General features: G+C 46.6%; 1 protein-coding gene across 27 annotated transcripts in view; it reads right to left on the bottom strand.

The window, feature by feature from the left end:
* Window positions 1–21,535, bottom strand: part of FAM78B (family with sequence similarity 78 member B) — a 310,016-nt gene that overhangs the window by 277,535 nt on the left and 10,946 nt on the right. For 10 of the 27 annotated variants that reach the window (XR_012124894.1, XR_012124880.1, XR_012124883.1 and 7 more), the window contains 5 exons: window positions 18,736–21,507; window positions 15,406–15,567; window positions 12,989–13,243; window positions 11,271–11,461; window positions 8,949–10,543 (listed from right to left, as the gene is read on the bottom strand). The exons of 2 other annotated variants lie outside the window; for them this stretch is intronic. The gene's annotated coding sequence lies outside the window, so the exon portion shown is untranslated. Of the gene's footprint in view, window positions 1–7,794; window positions 8,797–8,948; window positions 10,544–11,270; window positions 11,462–12,988; window positions 13,244–15,405; window positions 15,568–18,735; window positions 21,508–21,535 lie in introns of those variants that run through there. 15 more of the 27 variants (XR_012124902.1, XR_012124898.1, XR_012124897.1 and 12 more) reach the window with 3 other exon arrangements.

The following is a 21,535-nucleotide window of genomic DNA, read 5'->3' as shown; positions in this document are numbered from 1 at the left end:
TACTTGGAAGGATACTTAATGAACTAATAAAAGTGAGCACATCTGCGAGCAGGGGGAGGATGCGTGGACAGGGACAGGGAAGAAAGGAAGACTTCTTTCTGTGTGCCCTGTGACAGAATTTCAATTTTTGAACCATATGTGAGTTTTATATATTGAAAAACTATAACCAAATTTACAAACGGAAAATAACAGCAGTGCATCTATTAACCAAGGTTAAGAAATATATACATATACATATATATATATATATATATATATATATATATATATATATATATATATATATATATGCCACCAAAATCTGTCGAGGATCCCAGGCTGTCACACCCATGACCCCGCATGAGGCTGAACCAGCCATCAGGTCAGCTTAGTTCATGTCAAAGACCGTGACAGATACTGTCTTTTCTGGGGGGATTATGTAGACTGCATAAGAGTATTTCCTTTGTTGTGTCTCGGGGTCTTTAGTCTTGGGTTTGGGGAGTACGGGAGATTCAAAGGGCAATTTCTTTCATCTTTCTCAGCTGTCCAGGGGTGCCCTTGCATCTCTGCAGTAAGCACCCCATGGAACTCAGCAACAGAAAAGCAATGGCTACAGCCAGTCACTGGGGCAGAAAACGCCGGCTACGGAGCAGGAAGAGGAGACGGCCTGTGCGGTGGCTCAGGCGCCAGAGCGAATTTCAGCTGGACACCTAAGAGACCCCCTGTGGCATACCTCCCACCCAAGCTGGAGAAAACGGGGGCCTCTGCGGCGGCAGCAGAGACGGGAGCCTACAGGGCCGGGTTTGTGTTCTGGCGCTCACACCGGGCAGCCCACTTGGCTTCTCTGCGCGTGTTTGCTTGTGGTCAGAGGGGGAGCATCACGGCACACCCTTCATGAGGTCGTGAGAACAAATCATCTGTGGCAAATCCTGAGCACAGTGCCCGGCACAAACAAACGGCAGCAGCTGTTACTGTGTGACTAAGGACGCCTTAGTAGCAGAGCCGTTTACACGTGCTCATCAAGACCGGGCTGTTCAAAATACAGACGCTGGCATGGAGCACCCAGCACACCCCGACCGACAGCGAGGAGGCGGCGTTCTGCAGGAAGTGTTCCTCGCCCACTCGGGGCCCCAAATCAAGACTGGGCATCAGATGGGCGCCCACTGGCCCAGACAGCGGACTGTACCGACGGCATCTCGGGCCTTTGTGAAGACAACAGGGTCAGTTGAGAATGGCAGAATTCTCACTGGAGAATAAGAATATATGGCTTATTGTACAGTTAAACCAATCATGAATGCCACGTTTTTCAGGTCCTCTGTAGTACAGAGCTCAGTTAAGCAAAAGAAAGGACATTTTGATAAATGTGCAGGACTAACACAGGCCAGACACACAGTCTCGCCTCAAGAAGGGCTGGCTCCAGAAACTGGAAAGCCAGGCAGGACCCTCTGCCTCCCAGGGGTCTGCTTGCCAGCTGCACCCTTCCCCCTTTCGCACCGACCAGCATCCCCTGCTCCGAGCCTGTGAGGCCCAAGAGGACTGCCACAGCTTCCCGGCTTGAGTTAACAGGGCCCGCAACGTGAAGGGAAGTGCTCTAAATTCCCAGTGACTTGGGTCAAATTCTCACCCCTAAACCAAACACCTATGGCTTTACAGAAAGGGCAGAGTTGTTATACACTCACATGGACGCTGGGAGCCCGCCCCAGGGGCTAAGAGGGGACACCTAAGAGAGGCACTGAACGCTGGACAGATCTCTCCACTAAGTACTGCACACAGGTTCTGGCTTATGCAGTACAGAGACCAAAACTAAGTCTCCACTCAGCAGGGTCTTGGAAACCCTACTTTCTGATAACAGAATTACAGTAAATTCTTGGGCTATTTTCATTTTCTCAAAGGTGAAGTGTGGCCCTCTTCTGCTGTATCTTTCCCTCTTCACCCTCTAATGTTTTCTACTACAACTCTGCTACGCAGCCCCGTAGGAATGGCTTCTCTCCTCACTAACATGGTTCTCATGCTTCCTCCGTCTCCTCCAAGCGCCATCCCAGCTGCCTCTGTGTTCTCCAGATGCCACTGTGTTCCTTCTTCTGCTCCCGGCTCCCAGGGTGGCTTCCTGACTGGACCTGATGTGGGAGAGAGGTGGGTGCGCATCCCGGGAACACCCACCCCTCGCCCAGTTGACCCACACCTCAGCCAGTGACCTGTATGTCCTGAAGATGCTGCAAATGCAGGAAGTGACAGCCTCACCTTCGCATCTGCTCCATTCCTTTTCTACTGGATGCAGAGCGAGCCCCACAGAGAACATGATGTTGGAAGCATGTCCTTCACACTTACGACTTTTTGAATTTGGCTATTTCTGCACCACAGATAAAAGAAACTTAAAAACTGGAAAAAGGGACCATGTGATGTTTTATATGAACACAGCAATTTCAGGATACTTTATTAAATTTCCCAGTATGAATTACGACAAGTGATTGGTTCTGCCAGGAGGCAGCAGCTGACTTTATATGAGGCAGGTAGGTGGGCACTTAGAACAGGTGCCCCTGTCTCTGCACCGCCCTCATGGAATATCTCACCGCGTCCTGTCAGGCTGTTTTCTGCCATCCAACAGAGGGTAGAAACCACGTCTTTTCTTCTTTTTATCCCCATCACATAGAAGTACCACAGAGCAGATGCTTTATAAACATTTACTTGGTGAATGAAAAAAATCCAGGCCCCAAAGCAGTTTTATAAGAAATGGGATTACAATCACTAAACAGGTGACAGTAGGGAGACCCCAGTGGATGAAGTCACATTTGGGACACATTTTTTTTAAATGCTCTCTCAGCCACGTATAATGTGTGAATATGGGATCCTCTCTGACACAGGGGAAGGGCTTTGAAACTGCTTTGGAATGATGCAGCAATCTAAGTGTTTATGTGATGTGACAAGAAAATTTCTTTTCACTACTGACAGCTTTTTACATCATTCCACTGTGAGGTTAACCTGATCTTTTACCTTGTCATTTCCTCTCCCGCAGAGGTAAGGCCTCTGTCTATAAATGTATGCAACCATAATCCCATGAGCTTTGCAAACACTGCTTGATGGTTTTGACTGAGTAACATAATATTTAATAGCTCAAGGGGTAGCTGTCAAAGAAGTAATTAAGAGAAAGCAAATTTCACAAGCAGATAGAAATTCCTGCCATAGCACAGTTTGCTAACTACAAAGGTAAGACTTAAATCTAGAGATAAATATTGGAGATAATTGGCTTGCGGGCCCTTTCAAAAATAAGCTAAAAATAAATCTGAGCTTAAACCCACTGAATGTAATTAATTGTCAGTTAAATCTCAGTGGCCTTATATCTAGGTTTTTGTAATTTTAGAAAAGCTGGCCTTAAAAGATGATCAGAAAATGCTAGAGGATGTTTAACTGTAAAGCAATCAATTCTTTCAATATTCACGATTGTGGGCCCACAATATTCCAGGCACTGTTCATGTGGGTAACAAAGATGAATAGGACATGGCCTGCATACTCAAGATGCTTACAGTCTAGGGCAAATAAGCTTGAGATTCTATTCTTATAATCATTATTCAAAACTGAAGAACCCTGCGTTCTCATAGAACTCTGCAAGTTTATTGCCTAGCCCCTAGCTGGCCTCATCTAAACCATCCCAGATGTCTGTGTCTGCTCATTTCTCTTGGAAAGAGCTTTGAAAGATATAATAAATGTCTACTTCACATCTATTAGTAATATGTGCCTTTCATAATCAATAAAAACTATCAAAAAGAAAAGCAGTATCTAAGAGATGGTCAGTATAAATGCGATAAGAAAAGTTCATTAGTCTGGTATCAAATGATTAAAAGTTGATGTATTAGTAGTCAAACTACAAACTCCCTTTAAAATTTTCCCAGAGAGCTCATAAAATCTGTGGGTCTTTGATGTCTGGCCACATTCCATCGCGGGAGGATGATCTGAGACTTAAGATTCTTACCCTCAACAGGCCTTTATATATCTGCAGCTATATTTAGGTGTTCATAGCCACATAAAATGCCTAGTTCATAATTTCTTTGCTAACTGCAATGTTTCCACCACCTAATGAAAGTCTCCAGGTAACTTCAATGGATCAGGGTTGATTTTTAAGCTATTGCTCCTTTTTTTCACTTTCAAAGCAAAAATGTTCCCCCAAAAAGACAACCTGAAAACAGTCTTTGATAAGAGTATAAACCCACAGGCACACTCGGGTCAGGACTTTGATGAAGTGAAGGTCTACATATCAAGCATTCTCTCAATACAACGGAAGACCAGCAGTTCTGCTTTTACAACTACAGGCAAAGCAAAATTACGCTGTCCAAGCAGTGTTTCCATTGCTGCTTCTGTCCTTTCCCCGCTTGCCGATCCCTGGCTTTCCCTGACATGCAACTGACAGTGAGGTGAGTGACAGCATCAAGATGACAAAGAGAAGGATTTAATAGTCTAATTTTACTCTTTAAGAAACCTTGAAAAATACAGGTTAAAATTACTTTAGAAACATGTCAATGTGGCTACTAATGAAGATCTATGACTTCTCCCCAAAAATCCATGGCATATAAAGCAAAATGAGGAAAAACTTTAAAACACAAGGCAAAGAAAACACAACAAGATGACACAAGAAACACAAATTATATCAATTAAGGTAAATGCCTTAAACTACCACATTAAAAAAATAGCTCTCTTACTGGGTTAAAATGCAAAATCCAACACCAGGTTGTTTAAAGGAAACATCTAAAACTAATGATTTGAAAGTTTAAGACTAATGACTGTCCATAATGTATCAAGCAAATATGCAAAAAAGGCAGGATTTACCATTTTAAAGTCATATAAAAATGAATTAAAGGAAAACAGTTTCTATAAATTAAATAGTACAATGCCATTGGACTAATAATAGATCTACATACAACTTTATGTTAAAAAACTTCGTCTTAATATATAAGGTAAAATAACTTAGAAATCAAGGAAAAGCCTAACAAAAATCCATTACTAGTGGCTGCCTTTCACTGTCATGGTATATAATTAGTAATATCCCTATAAAGTCTGTTAAAACCAAATGTAAAACCAATCTGAATGAAAACCATGTGGCTCTGTGAAGAAGTGGGGAGCCCTGATTTCATCAGCCAATTGAGAAGATCTTCTTATCACACTTGACAGAGAGAGAGAGAGAACATTTCAAAGCCCAAAGTGAAAGTCACCAAGCTGTAAGTATTCTCAAGAGCTGGTCACACAGTGAGGACAGGCTACTCCCCCCCTCTCCCTTCCTAATCCCTCCTATAAAATTAAAGTCAAAGGAGCATATTCATTCAATAAATATTTTCAAGTACCTACTATCTGCTAGGCATGGGATTATAGAAGTAAACAAGACAAAACTGGCCCCTGCCCTATGGAGTTTAAATCTAGCCTCTAGGGATTCCCCACTGTTGCAAATGACAATTTTATTGTAGTCTTAAAAATGAAAATTCAACTGAGTAATTTAAAAGATCAAATTGGCCTTACTGAATCATTCATGAATTGGGCAGCTGAGTCCTGCTGAGAGGCAGAAAAGGAAAGGTTTTTAAAGGCCGAGAGAAAACAGGGAAAAAAAAGAAACCGATTAACAATGACTGCATTGTTTTAGACGCGGTGGCCCTCCTAAGGCAAAGAAGGGGATTACCTCCTAGTGTTGAGCAAGAAATGCCTGTTTGGCTGCTTAAAGGTAACATTCTTGGGGTGAAGTGGGGGCGGTGGGGGGATGGTTAAAACAACAACTAGACTAGGTATTAAGTCTTGGGTTACTGACATGGGCTTTGATGTAAGTGCCTCCAAGGGGCCTGTGGTTTCTTTGCAACAATAATGACCAGATTTGACATGCAATCCAAATCCTCATGAGAACTGCAGTTTGAATCCACCACCTTTGTGAACATAAAGACAATAAAAGCCGGGTCCCTGTGCTCAAGGATTCCAACCAGCACACTCTACGGTGAGCTGAGACTAAGCTGCCAGAAGAAAATGGCTCAAAGTTTAGGCTTTATAATGAGGGCAACAGGGCAGCACTAAAGGTGGAGGCAGTGAGGGCAGTGGAATGGCATAAATGGAGGTATTTTAGTAAAGTCACTTTCAGCAGAAAGAAAAATAGACTGACGCATGGAGAGAACAGCTGGAAGGCTCTGCAGGGCCACACTGGAATCGACCCTGGGAACTGGGGACTTAGCGGCTCTGTTCTTACTCACACCCAGTACTCGTTCCTGTTTCTCCTTTCGCCTCTTGCCTTTTTCTCCTGCCATCGCACCTCCCTGCCCAACAGCTCCCTTGTCCTCCTGACTTATCTCCACTAGTTACGTAGTAGTTACTACGTAACTTTTAATCTACAAGGCCCCTTAATACTCTTATATAGTTTCCCACACCAACAAAATGATCTGAGAGACTATTTTAGAACAACTGTAACTTAACTACCCAGATCCTTGGGATAGTTTCCTGTTTATATATAGTTTTTTAATTACACATAGTCTTCTGCATTTCTATAAAAAGGTATTCAAAGGTTCTAAAAATAATCAGTACCACTTTAATACTTCTCTTATGCAAGTAATTCTTTTGCAAAATAAAGATTACCGAATGTTCTTGGAATAAAACTTGCAACCATCACCTCAAGATTAGTTTTTTGTTCAGAAAATGTCAGAGCTTTTCACCATTTTATATTAAATGGACAACAGTCAGGTCCAATTTGACTGGATGCTTTTTTAGGGCTCACAGATTTTCCAGCAACCAGGACTCCCGGGTGTGTCTGCCAGATCACTGGTAACATGAACTGTGCAGCCATTTATTTGCACAGTACCCACCCATTTGGCAGGTACTGGGCATATGGGGCTGTTGGGGCCTGGCCCCAATCCCAGTATAGTCCCCAGTGTGGACCCACCCCACCTAAAAATCTCCTTGAGGCAGTTGCTACAGTCGGCAACCAGCAGTCCCCATTTGGACCGGCTTCTCCCACATCCGGGACCTCCAGGTGTGTCCTAGATGACGCCACAACCAGACCTCCCTGCCCATCCCAGGGGCAGCTGCCGGGGAAGCTGGAGCTCTGCGATCAGAGAGAACGTCGCCCACCAGGCACGTCCCGGCTTGCGATTAGTCATGCGCCTTGCCAACAAGAGCCGGATCCTGTGAGCAGGCCTCTCCTGACCCTTGCCTTGTTCTAGGTCCTGGCTACCCTGGACTGCTAGAAAACACATGCCTAGTCCAAGCCAGTGGGCCGACTGGAGAGGCCTGAACCCTGCAGGCCCCTGGAGGTCAAGCTAGTCCCTGACCCCCGAATGGCCTCCAGAGTGGAGGGGGCCCACCCTCGCGAAAATCTTGCCGGTGCACCTGCTATAAACTGGCTGCCCATGGGGTCCCGGATTTCTCCAGCAAACAAGGTACCCTGGGGTCCTTCCTGAGGATACCCTGGCCAGCCTGCCCGACGTGCCCTGACAAGGGAGTCCAGTTTCCACCAGTTCTGCCTTCAGGGGGAATGTGCCCGTTGGTATAGGTTAAGGCTTGGAATTAGGCAGATGCCTTGTATTCCCAACAGGCCAATCCCATGCCCGGGCTCCTCCGAACCCTGGCTCGGGTGTGCGGGTGTGCTGCTGTGCGTGAGCGTGCACAGACGTGCTCATCAGCTGGCCTTGGGCCGCACGGGTCCTCCGGGCCTGTGGAAACGGGGCATTCCCCTGCTGGGCAGAGGGAGCCTGCCACCCAATATCTTTCTTTCTGATGAGGCAGCTCTACCTGGCCATACTTGCCCGGCCCCAGGCCCTGGCACCCTGACTTTGTGGCCCGTGCATGCGCAGGACGTACCTTGTCAGCCAGCCTGGGGAGGCTGCGGACCCTGCAGGCGTGCGGAGCTCAGGCCGTCCGACCTCCTCATAGCCTCCTGGCCGGAAAATCCCTCTCGGAAAACTTTCTCACGAGGCAGATTTGTCCTGGAGACAGTCCCCATTTGAACTGGCTGCCTGACGGGGTCCTGGGCTTGACAGTAGTGAGGATCCGGTGTGTTCCTGGGAGCCGGCCAGCCTGGACTCGTTCCGGTGATGCGGCCCAGCTGCCTCCGGCCGCGGGTCCGGGATTACGGACACTTGCGTAGGTCAGGCTTGGAATCAGGCGCATGCCGCTGGCCGCATGCGCCCCTCCCACCACTGCCCGGCCCCAGGTCCTGCAGCTTCCCGGGCCCCTGGCTTCCGCGCCCTCTGGCTTCGGGCCCTCCGGCTTCCCCGGCCGCGCAGCGCGGTCCCACCACCCGCCGGACGCGGCCTCGGCGAGCTGGCGCAGGCTGGGCCGCCGTCACCCCAGCGCCTGCGGGGCGGAGGGGGCCCGCCCCGGACAGTCTTTCCAGGCGGCAGCCCCTGGGCAGCACCCAGTCCCACCTGCACTGGCCGCCTCGGGGCCGGGGGCTTCCGCAGCTGTCACAGCTCCCAGGGGCCTGGGGGGCGCCAGCCGGGCCTCCGTTCCCCAGGGCAGGCCGGCCAGCCCGCCCCCGGCAGCTCTGCCCTCGGGGGCTGTCCGCGCAGTCGCGCAGATCAGGGCCCGGATCGAGGCCTCCAACTGCCCGCGTACCGGGCAGGCTTTTCCCCACACCTCCTGGGACGGGCTCCGGGCTACCTGGGCGGCGCGGAAGCGCATGTGCAGTGGGCAGGCAGCGGTCAGCCGGGGGGGTCCCTGCAGGCCTGGGGAGGCTGGGCCTGCCCCCACCCACCTCCGGGGTTTTCTGGGCCAGGGGACCCCACCCCGGTACCTTTCTTAGACTGGGGATGGTCGGTCAGTCGTCTGGGCCTGGTGTTGATGGGCAGATGATCTTCCCCGCTGCCAGGGAGAGAGTGGCCTTTACCGCAGGAGCTGGCGGCCCCACGGCCTTGCAGAGCAGCCTTCACGCCAGCAGAGTGTGGCCCTGCCAGGACCAGACTCTCGGCTAGTGCTCCAGACTCGGCAAATGTAGGCTAAATGTCCTCTAGCCATTAGCGTTTTTTAATGTTTTTATTGCTATTCCCCCAGTGGGGCCCCTCAGCAACTGAGCTAGGGACTTCTTCTGGGTGAGAACATAAGACATGATATCAAAACAACAGCTCTTAAAAAGAAAGACACAGGCCCAATATGGGGTCACTTCTGCTGGGCTAAGTCACCCGACAGGGCCTAATGCTTAAACCCGATTACAGCTTAACCTTCTCCAGAAATGTAGTCAGCCAGGAATTTTCTCATCATCATTGGTAAGATACCTGTCACATGAGCCTTCTCCATCTTTCCGTTTTTTAACACTTCAAAAAATAACTTTTTTTTGTCTTTGTCATAAATAAGTATTTGAAATCATATCGGACCAATATGTCCTGTGATTTCAAGTCACTCACATACTAATTAATATTAAGGGCCTAATACCCTGTACAAATCTAAGTTCACCAAAATATCAACCCTCCCTGTGATTCCACATCACTTACAGTCTTAATCACAATACTTCATCTTATTTGGGGAGTATTTTTCCTCTGATGCACCCTTTTAAATCAAAGCTCAATGACCATTGTAAGCACTGATATTCCTAATATTATCAATAAAAGCATAACAACTCTTCAACATGGTACCATAGCCAGTCGACAAATGACCAAGTTAAGCTTGTTAAACCACTAAGCTTAACTTCCTTGACAATTACATTTCCAAATAAATACCAGTTTTAAAAAGCTCCAGGGGATATAAGCTTGCATAAAACTATCAAGCCTGCGTTAGATTGCCGCAACATCAGAGTTCAAGGCTGTCATTATTTAAGGGAATGAACGCTTTTATTCTCTTTTCAATTCTTACCACCTTATTTTGACTTTGTTACATTATCATTAATAAATAATAAATGATTTATTAGTTACTTTATTAGAACATCTTGCAACTGTTCTTTTGTTTAAGTTTTCTAATGTATGATTAATATTTATTTGATTAATTGTAGGAGGTTTAATGTGAAATATTCCTCCAGTCATTTTAATAGCTCCTATATCTTTTATTGACCTTGAATATCTTTTTCCTTCTGTTGTCACATTCATTATCTGTTCTATTTCTATACATCGCATCATACTGTTCCTTAGTTTTCTCTTGATTCTAATGGGTTAGGGTGAGATGGGGCTTGGTGCAAACTCTCATGGTCCAGTTTCCCATAGTACACGTAATTGGTCGAGGGGCAACGAGGCCATAGTCTGTCATAGATACTTGTGCCATAGGTATACCCAATGATCTGGCAGTAATAATCAAGGTATTTTGGTTCCATTCCACCAACATATCCCTAGGAACCTGTTTTCTTTCTGTCATAAGGGGGATCTCTATGGCCTTTGGGCTCCACCCTCCCTTTTGATATTGGGGAAGCACAAAAGTGTGGGATCCCAATGTCATGTTTCCCCCTTTACGTGCCAATACTCTGATTTCACAGTTGCCCAAGTAATCGCAGCCGTTAGGATGTGTGGCACCGACTTGACTTGGGTTGGGTTGTCTGTTACCCCAGGTGACCAGGATCGTCCAGCAATTACAGCTCCTCTAGGAGTTTTCCACATTTGAATGAATCTTCACTGCTGTCATCAACAATCTACAGTTAGAGAAGCATCTTTTATGTCTGCTTTTAGTATTTCATTATTAGCATTTTCCCCAGCTGCTCTATGTCAAGTCTCCATTGCTGTACTTACTTTGGTGTGAAATTCATTCATGCTTTGTAATATGTTGCTAATTTTACCCATCTGTGTACCTAGCCATGACAAAGCCACCATTGAGTGTGCGTTGAGATTGTTTGGTTTTAAAATGTTTTTATTTTAATGGGACTTGATCAGTTTGGAATTGAGAAAAAGAGGCTGTTACTGTTCCTCCAATTAATCCTCTTTACAGTTCAACAACTACTATAAGAGTTTCCTTGCCTTTTAGGTAACCTGTTTTTGGCACAGGTTGTCAATTGGACATAAATGAGGGTGGGTAAAACTGAGCACAATTTGGGGACCCATATCTGGCTTGAAATCTCTGTTATTAAATTTCGAGGTACAGGCTACTATTACAGATTCCAACATGACTGACGTAGGTTCCCTTTTCTTGGGGTAGAAAGCTGTTGTGTGAGACAGAAGCCTGAATACATACCAAGGATAATGATATGTATTATATGCTAAGTTTTCTAATGTGCCCTCTATACACCTTACAAGGAGTCCCTGTTCTTTTAAAGTATGGACATAGTATCCATGCATCTACTGCTTAACCATAGTCACCTACTAGAAAATAAACAGTGTAAATTGGGACTGTAGTAAATGATCAATTTTTCAGCCTATTTATACCTAAAGAAGGGGCCGTTCCACTTCGGGACGAGGGCACAGCTGCTACTACTGGGGCTGTCATGGTGTGTCCTCGGCTACAATGAGGACGGCATCCAGCGGCGAGCAGTAGGCGACACAGTGCGGCCAGCAGGCAGCTGCGCCGGCCCACTTAGTGATACTGATCAGGACACAAATGCAGAATGGCTTCATGCCTGCAAAATAAAGAAAGTGTCCTCTAAATTGTTCATTCTTACTGTTGCCGTGGCACTCAAGGAAATCTATAGTTACTGTGGCCATTCTTGTCAATATTGGCTGAGTTAGCATCACCCCCAGAATCACAGTCCCCTAAATATTAGGCATCTAGTGCTTATCACTGTAAAAGATGGTATTCTTCATGCCTGAGATTTGTATAGAGGTATCACATTGTGTTCTTTAATGTGATGTGACAGACCTTTGCCTGCAGTCACCCAGTTGGTTTTATTACTGGCAGGTCGCGATGATTTCCCCAGTAGTATATACATCATTATGGTTTTTTAATTAATCCTCTCCCTTCTCATTTAGATCCTGGGATGTCACTAGTGCTATTTCTTACCTCTGTGGGTGCCTGCATTAGTAATTCAGCGGGAGTCTTCCCATCCTTCCTAAGGCTACAGTTCAGCGCTCATACCACCTCCCACATCATTTCAATCCCAGCTTTCATATCTAGATAGTAAGTAAGCCACCATGCTTTTCCTTGGGCAGGCTGTTAACACCTTCCAGTTCATCCAGAGGTGGCTGGGTGTAAGGTAAGTGGGCACTCCACATTACGCCTCAGCCCGTTCTTGCACTGCGTTCCCTGAGAAGTGGGGAGCCTGCTCTGTTTTTCTGATGTTTGGGATACCATAGCAAGCGATCCATATTTCTACTGCTCTGATGGTAGATTGATTTGTGATCATTTTTTCTGCAAGGATAGGGTAATCCTATTCCCGACATGGGTCTACAATGGCGCGTGCCTATAGTTTATTCTCTGATATGGGCCAGGACTCTTTGTGGTCAGTTGGTACAATTTGGAAGCGTCTGTCAGCTTTAACCTTATCTGGAGTATTCATCAGTGACCTCCAAGCTTTAAACTTTTGGCAATTCTTACATTGCCTAATTTGAAATGGAGGTATTGGTAGGTATATACATTCTCTTTTCTCCAACCTGGTTCTAGCGCTGTGCGTACCAGCACACGTTTTGGCGACAGGCCCACGCAATGATTCTATCAATTGGTGTATCACGTGTTCAGGCTTTCTGTGTTCCACTGTCCTTCTTGTTTATGTATGGCTCCGTTTTGAAGAGGTTTCCTCCTTAGCCATGAATCATCGCGTTAAGATAAATTTTAGGACTCTTTGCCTCTTTAGTTTTCCTAGTGAGTTTGTCTCCCTGGTTATTTAATTTGTTTACATCAGAGCTGTCCCCCTCATGTGCACAGGCATGTGTGATGAGTATGGAAATGTCAGCCTGAACTATTTTCTACTATGACCTCACCCCATATGCTCTTATTTCCTATTTTCCAGTCATTTTCCCACCACTTACCTGATCAAAGAGCTACTCCATTAGCTACTGCTATTAGTCTGAGAAAAGATATTCCTCATTCTGATTTCCCTTAACATTGTTCAATCACCCATTTTATGGTTGTTCAGCCATGGCGCTGATTCCTGAACGATTCTGTCAGTCAGACCATCGTTAGCCCTCAAGGCCACAGCCTTTCCACGTACCTTTGTGCCACGGAGGCTGATCCATCTGTTCTGTTGCATGTCGTGGGCGAGGGCAGTCCCCGTTGCCCAACCCCTCGGAATCCTGACAGGTCTGCTTTGGGCACTGCTTGGATTTCCTCAGTGAATGCAGAGCGCCAGCCATCCAGCTATACGTCTACTTGGAAAAACACTACTTCCATGGCAGACTTTATGGTCAGGAGAGGTCCCCCGGTGTTTGTGTTTATCAGGGGTCTGCCTTACCCACTCCAGAATATGCTGTTGGAGTTTAAGTATAAACGGTTATTTTCAGTTAGTGGCTCTGAGTAACACAGGGCCTCGGACAGAGTTCCCAGGCAAGCCTTTGGGTTGGTTAATGTCTGATCTTGGGCCATGGGAAGTACTTAGTCTATAAAACCAGTTGGCTAAGATTTGGGGTCCTGCAGTGTTTTAGTCCTCAGTGACCAGGCTGCAAACCTTTGTGAGTATAGAAAGTCTATGTTTAGAGTCCTCATTAGCTGGTACCAATGTACTAAAAGTTCTGACAGCATTTTTCAAATAAATAAAGCTGCCTCTTGAGTCTCTGTCATTCTAAATTATGTACTCTTCCTAGTTATTTCATAAATGTGTTTTAATAATATCCCCACGTGTGGTCTGTTCTGTTTCCAGTACCCAGACAGTCCTATCAGTTTCTGAGCCGCTTCTTTGCTGGCAGGAGCTAGTATGCAACCTACCTTATTGATAACCAGGTCTGGAATTTTTTGCCTTCAGAGAACCAAATTATACCTAGAAATTTTATTGTAGTGTGGGGTTCTTGGACCTTACATGAGTCAGTTGTCCATCCTCTGAATGTGAAGAATTCAATTGACTCTATACTGACTCTAGTCTGTTCTTCTAAGTTATCACCATAAATATTTCATTAATATAGGAAATACTGGTGTGCATATATGTGCTGCCTTCCTGAAAGGCCTGCATGTCGCCTGCATGTCTTGTATAAAAGGTTGTGGGCTCTTATTAGGCTCTTAAAAGTATCCTTGTGATAACCTAGGGAACTCAGAGTGACTGAATTCCTCAGGTACACTTATCAAATCAATCCATTCTCCTGCATTTCTGGCACCTGCAGCACTGTAAATAATGCTATTCTGACCTGCGGGATCCAGTGTTAGGCTGACTTTTTTTGTGATGGTTAATTTGTCACTCGACTGGGCCAGCAGGTATTGGTTAAACATGGATATTTGGTTAAACATTATTCTAATGTGTCTCTGAGTGTGTTTCTGGATGAGATTAACATTTGAATTGGTGGACTGAGTAAAGCAGATTGTCCTCTGCACCATGGGCCTCATCCAGTCCCTTGGAAGCCTCAATAGAATAAAAGGGCTAAGTAAGGGAGAAATACCTATCTATCTATGCATCTATGTATGTATGTATGTATCTATATCTGTCATCTATCTTCTACCTATCTATCTATCTATCTATCTATCTATCTATCTATCTATCTATCTGTCTATCTATCTCCTCTGCCTGACCTGCTTTCTCAGACCTTCAGGCTCAGACTGGAACCCCACCCGCTCTCCCGCCCGCCGCCTGCAGATCCTAGGAGTCCTCAGTCTCCTTTGCTATGTGAGGAAATTCCTCCCAGTCTCCTGCTCATCCTATCTCAATACAGACACATAGATACAATATTTCTATAATTTTTCCTGTTGATTCTGTTTCTCTGGAGAACCCAAACAAATACACAGGGCTTAACATCTAAAGAGTTAAGCATTGCTCACTACTTACTAAAATAAATACACACAATTTCATTCCATCAAGTTTATCAAACAGTATATACTCTCCATTGATCATAAGACTTACTGAATTTTCTATTCCTCTTTTTAGTTTCATTTCAATTAATCTATTCATAGAATAACATTTAATTTGATTAAACAAAACCAAACCACACAAGCTATTTCTCCATCTCAAACAACTCTCAACTGTCCCCTTAACAGAGAGTTAATTTTCTGTATTATCCCCTTCTTCCAGATTTCAACCAGCTATAGAAGTCAGCCAGACGGACACAGAGGAGGAGAAAATAAAGCCACTGTTTTAGTCCGCTTGTGTGTCCTCCCCCAGACCATACTTGCAACTTTCTGGTAACCAGAAGTAGAAAAAAGATCTAAAACTTGTGATTTTTCTCCCCCTTCCCCACGACTGCCTGCCGCCTCTCAGTGCATATGTGGTTTCTCCTCATCTAATTCCATTCTCAGTCGCTGGGACTCTGTTATAGCCCACAGATTACAGCCATCTTCCACTGAGATAATTCTCTAAATGCCAAGTCTAGAAAACTACAGAGATAAAATCCAACTTTCTTGTTTAAATAAACCAAACTGAAAAAATTGAAAAGCCAAATGTTAATAACCTCAGATAACCATTAATAGAGAAATGCACTAGCAGAATCTTACTTCAGTAAGCATGCCAGTCCAGAACCCCTTTTCTCACAGGAACTTCAGAGGCCCCTGCACACTGGCTGTGCATTCCGAGACCAGCTTCAGTCTTCTAGAGAAGCATCTCAAGGCATGGACTTGTCTTTGCAGAGGCTGAGAGAGGAACCTACTGGTTTCCATCTGGAAGTTACAGGAATAAAACTCCTTTACCATGATGATGCATTTAAAGTGTTGCTCCCCATCACTCTTCGAGCTGGCCACCAGAGCTCATGGTCCCTTTTGATACGTACAGCACCGACCACCAAATTCCTCCACCCCGATACTGAAAGCTCTAAAACATCCCTCCTGGACTTCCTTGTGCCTCAAGAAACCAACCCTTCAAGAGTTGGATCTCGTTTGGGCCTGTGGCTTTTCCGTCTCTGCCCGTGAGTTGATTTCAAAGTTCAACTGGAATACCAAGTAATCGTCCTGTATAATAACAGCCCTCAGGTGGCAGGAAGGTTTAATATCTCTTCATCACCTTAAAAACAGTGAAACTAATATGCTGAGTTGCTGGCCTCAGGCCCCACACTGACTCGGCTTTGCGTAGGGATTTCAGCCCAGGAACTCCCAGCCTTCAATCCTGTTCTTAGAGTAACAGAGAATGACCATATCAATTGGAAGCTAATCAGTCAGTCAATACATGTCAATGTCAAGTTAGTGAGCAACAGGTATGGAGCCCCGGAAGTTTTCCCTACATAGAGAGAGCTCCCTCTTCTGGCACTGTGAAGAAATTTAAAAAAATTAGTTTTCCAATATTTGCATTTTTGCTTAAATGCTCTAATTTCATCACAGATAACACATGCTGCCAGTTGTTTCCCTTGAAGTACCAGGCTTACTTTGCCTATTTTTTAAGATGTCTGTCAAATACCCAAGTCAAAACAACCACCGTTTTTATGTCAGTCATCCTTGCAAATAAAGCTGGTGTTCCATGAGCAAAGCCACTAGGTCCCCTCACACCTTAAACTGCACATTTGTGTTTTCCCAGAAATAACCATCATATTTCAGAGTGCAGGAGAAGTACTTTGGGCACACTTCCCCTTCTATTATACGGAATATTGCAAAGACTCAAGGGTTGAGGTTAATAGAACTCGTAATTCACCAAGGTGACTGTTGGGTGGAATTGGCTTTTAGCAGGTCTTTTTCTTATTCTTTTTTCACAGCACACGCATGGTGAGGACAAACACATACTGGCATGGTTTGGGGCCACTCATCTGCTCTGAGATACCAGCCCTTTTACCTGCCATCGCTTTAGTGACATCAGTGCAAACAGGCAAATAAAGTCAGTATAATTATGAACGGTTTTCCCTCACAGACTCCGACAGGGTCTCAAGGACCCACAGGGGGGGACTAGACTTTGAGAACTGCTAAGCTATATAATGTTCAGTTTCAGTTTTAACCTCTGAGGCTCAGGTTTTCAACATGCTAAAACTGTAGCAGTGTGGTCTAGTGAAGATAGACAAAGGAGGCCTGAAGGGAACAGGGTAAGGGGACCAGAAAAACTGACCCAGTGGGAAGACTGACCCTTCCCCATGAATCCCAGTGTCAGGTGAAACCCCAAGTCAAACTGGTGGTAAGCATGACAGCATTGCTTTTTGCAGCAAGAATTTGTTGTTTTTTTTTAAAGAATTATAGCCACTGGCGGGGCCACACTGCTGAGAACTGCTTCCCCAGAGATGTCACCTGGCCAGAGCTACAGGATATTAAGTCTCCAACTGGGTAGACTGGAGTCAAACAGGGCTCATGCCTGGCAGCAATAAATAATGTACTAGTGAGTAAACTGAGGCAGACACCTAGCTCCCGTGGAGATAAACTGGGGAGAGACATTGGAGGAAAGAGAGAAGAATCTAAACAAATAAAGTTTATACGGTGTATAGCCTCCAAAGCCACACAGCCAAGCATGTCAGGCCTTCATCTCTAGCAACAAGATTAATACTAGGCCATGCCAGCCAGCACCTGAATGAAGCTAATCTCCTTGATGAGTCTTGGTCCTCAAAGTAGGAAGGGTAGAGCCTGCAGATATAAAGCTTTAATGACGCTACCTACAAGCTTATCAAGAAGATAAAGGTAGGCACAGTTTTCTAAACCAATTCAAATGATTTTGCTTTGATGATCATAACAATGTGACAAATGCTTATTATTATGAGAATGGGGATTATAAAGCAATGATTTTCAGACCATGTTGGCAGCCGCGCTCAGAAAATGGCGCCCAATGCAGGGCAGCCGGAAAGCCCCGAACTTCCTAGTGACAAAACATCCCACGCCACTAAACCACATGCTAATTGCGCCTTAGCATAAGGACCAATGAGACCCACCAAATTGTTATGCTAATGAAGCGTATGGAGCCGCACCAACCAGGTCAGAGCATGAGAACTATATAAGCAAGCCTCTCCTTCCCCTCTGGGTCCTGCCCAATGCATTTGTTTCACAAAGAGCTGAAGAATAAAGCTTTCTGCAGAAGAATCCTGCTGTTGTTGCGTGCTGTTCTTGCCGGCGAAGACGGGGCGCGCGACAAGACCACTGCCTTTATGGTCCCTGTTCAGAGAGGAAGGGCTGTCACTGGGGGAAAGTCAGGCAGGCAGGCTTCTTTCAACCAAAGAAGTCCCACTTCCATCTGCTATAATATATTAAATTCATTTGCACTGAGTCCTTTTTTTATTTAGTATATATTGGTATATATACTATATATTACATACATAATGTATTATATATATATAAAAAATACAGGCCTAGAACATCAGATTAAGCGTTCTTTCTTCCTAAACAGTGTAAAAGCATATATAAGGTCTATGTTTGCAGGGGCTGCACTAAGATGCTCTTAGCACTGTGCTCAAACATTGAATGGGAACATAATTCCTGATTCCATTCTCAAGTTTACCAGGGAGATAAATATACCTAAACCAAGAATAACAAAAAGTTTACATAACCAAGCAGGACCTTGGGGGTGGTGTAGACGATCGGCGTCCTAGGGAGACTGAGGAAGAGACAGTGATAGGGAGGGGTGGTCCAGGAAGGCTTCCAGAATGTGGCAGCTTCCATTTTTGCCCCCAGTTGTCCAGACCTGCACTTGGAAGAGCATATACAGCCCCTCCTTTGCCCGGCCTCCTCTTGGGGGTGCATACTTCCATGCTCCGTTATCACACTCGGCGAGGTGACCATGGAATGTGAGTGGGTGTGTATACCCCGTGGACCGACCAGAAATTCGATCTACATGCAGGATTCTTCTGGCCTCTTCACCCCGCCCTCTGCCACGAGCACAGTAAGTCCTAAATATGCCACAGAAGCTGCCCTTAATGAGCTGGGACTCACCAAGTCCACTGCGCCGTTATGTTAACTGAAAACGGAATCACATCATCGTGTGACGGAGATGAAACATTCGGGAGCTGCTCGCGCCGAGCCGCAGAGCACAGAGCAGTTGCACGCGCGGGCAGTCCTGACTCCGGGCTCATCGTCTCTGATGCCTGGCCGGCTCTCCTCCCCTTACTTCCCGGGGCCCCCGACACCCAGCAGACGGAGGAAGAAAATCCCAGGCCTGATTCCCAGACTAACTGCTGTGATAAGCGGGTGAAATCTGGAAGGCAGTAAGTGAACCCCTCCAGTGAGCAGTGCCTTGGTTACCGCCTTGGGAGGAGGCACAAATGGGGGACACTCGGACCCGCGTGCAGCGACCGTGGCCTCGCTGGCTGATCCGGTCCCTAAAGGAGATGAAGACAGGCGGCCCGCGGCCCGTGGGTGGGTCCCCTGGGCGTGAGCGCGGGTGCAGACCGCGCCTCCTCCGCGCCGCCCTCGCGCCGGGCCTGGGGTCGGGGGCAAGCCCGTCAAGAGCCCGCGGGCGAGGGCTCCTCCCCAGGCTCGGAGCGGGCCGAGGAGGCTGGGGCGCCGCGCCCCGGAGCAACCGGCGTGCCCCCTGGCGGCAGGCTCGGCACCTCGGCCCCTGCGTCCCCGCGAGCAGGTCCTCGGCCCCGCCCCGCCCCGGGCCCATGGACACCGGACCCGGCCGCGCCTGGCCCGCCCGCGTCGCCACCGGCCGGCGCGCGCCTTCAGGGGAGCCGCTCTCCCTGGGCCACAAGTGCCTCACCTGGGAAAGCAGGCACTTCATAGTAAGTGCACTGATTAGAACACATAGAAAGCCACTGATGTGTAAGCCCACAGTGACCTTTAGTCCCGCGTCCTGTTCTTCTCTTTGGTCCCCACCGCGAGCCGCGGGGCGGGGCAGACGGTGTCCGACACCCGGTCAGCAGGAGCTGCTGGATCCGAGGCGCGCCTTCCCTGCAGACTGGGCCCCGACCCAGCTGCCCCCGCCGGCGGGCGCCTCGCATCCCGCAGGGCTCTGTCCTCTGGCTGGCGGCTCATCAAGGAAGCCACTTCGCTGAGAATGTTTTAAGTGTTTGTCCTGAAAAAGCGACTGTTGCATGTACTATTATGTAATAAAATCAAACCGCTTTGAAGTAGTTGTAAACTTGAAGACAGGAAATCAGCACGGCCATCCGCTCAGTCTTCTCACCGAGGAGAGAGAAGCCTCTGAAGACGGCCAGTTAAAGGAGCTGTGAACGGCCACAGCGGGGCCGTAAAAGGGTGAATTGTACCGTATATAAATTGTATCTCAATAAAGCTATTTTTCAAAAAGTGTATTCAAGAAGCCAATGATAAATCTTAAGAAATATCTCTAGATTGCCGCTAACCTAACAGTTTTAGTGGAATTCAAGTGTGTAATTTACTCTTCTCTCTTCAATCTTGAATTACTGAATACTGGTCACACTTGTCCTTGCCTAGCAAATCTATCCACTTGGGAGAACTCCGACACCCATTTTTCATGGCTACCCAGTAACCGATCGAGTTGTCTCCCAGTGGTGTGCTGGAGCGGATTCCTACCAGCTCCTGGGAGGGGCCGGTTAAATGTTCGGGAATTTTGGTAAGCAGTTGCGAAGCACAGCATTACTAAAAATTAAGCTACACAGCTGAAAATTAAATAAAGGTATTAAAAAGAGGTGGCAAATACTCCAAACTTATCCCTTCCCAGTTATTTTACGACTTTTATTATTTTCTGTGCCCCTGAGGTTGTTTCTGTCCGTCGGATAGAAGGACAGTCCTGTGAAAGAGTCGGAAGAATGACAAGAGAACATGGACGAAGGGGGTAGCTGTGCGCGGCTGTTCACTGCCAGCGCTGCTGTGGCTGTCGCTGCCTTTTCTCCTGGTGGACATACAGCCACGCGGTGCGCCCCACAGGTGACACTCTGGCTGTTAGCCATTGGCACCCCTCTAAGAGTTCACCCCAAAAGATCTTGCACACGACCCAAGAAAGCCTCATCACAAGAGGCTCAGAATTCCCAGATGTGGGTTTCTGTTCTGTAGTTTGGGCCTTATCTTTTCTTCCCCTTCCAAAGGCAGCAATCGTGTCGCGTGGCCCCAGGAATCCACGGGGATTCTTACTCTGTAGATGGCAAGTATTTACCCAGCAACTTGTTCTCCTTCCTACAAAGACGGAGACGGAGCTCCAGCAGAATCCACCCAAGCTGCACTCATTCCTTTTGCCAGTCTAGCCTGTCTAACAGATCACGGATCTGTGATGGCATCACTCAGCTATTTTTATTACTTAATGGTGTCTTTAAGCTTTCATCAGATTGTAAACGTTCTGAAGTTTCCGTGAATTATAACCGTAATTGTCACGCCATATGGCCTCTCTCTGTACACTTCTCTTTGAAACATCTTTTTAGTCTCTCCTATAGGACTTTTGCCCTTAGGATTCATTAGCCTTGATCCCTTTTATAGATATGGAAACATCTGAAGGCTAGGCCAAGGTATATTTATCAAACTCCTCTCCTTGTTTCTAGCCATTAACTCAACCCTTGAGTGGGCCTCACACTCCGTCTGAAGCAGGAAGCCCCGCCTAGCCCCGCAGCTCTGCCCTGGGCCACTTGGGGGAAGCAGGTGCTAAAAGGCTGAAGAAAATTTGTGGTCTTTGGTTTGCTCTTGTCCCAGGGATGGAGATGGTTCCTTTGCAGGAGGGCTTTTCCCTCGGCGGCTGTGGAAGTGGGTAGGCAACTCTAAGGATGAGTCCACTGATTTCTATCATCAATGTGTCTAAAAAGATAAAAGCAAAATTCTGGGA

Source organism: Manis javanica, chromosome 14 (genome assembly GCF_040802235.1).
Source record: "Manis javanica isolate MJ-LG chromosome 14, MJ_LKY, whole genome shotgun sequence".
Classification (NCBI taxonomy): domain Eukaryota; kingdom Metazoa; phylum Chordata; class Mammalia; order Pholidota; family Manidae; genus Manis; species Manis javanica.
The sequence above is the reverse complement of the archived record's forward strand: the minus strand, read 5'-3'. Positions and strand labels throughout refer to the sequence as shown.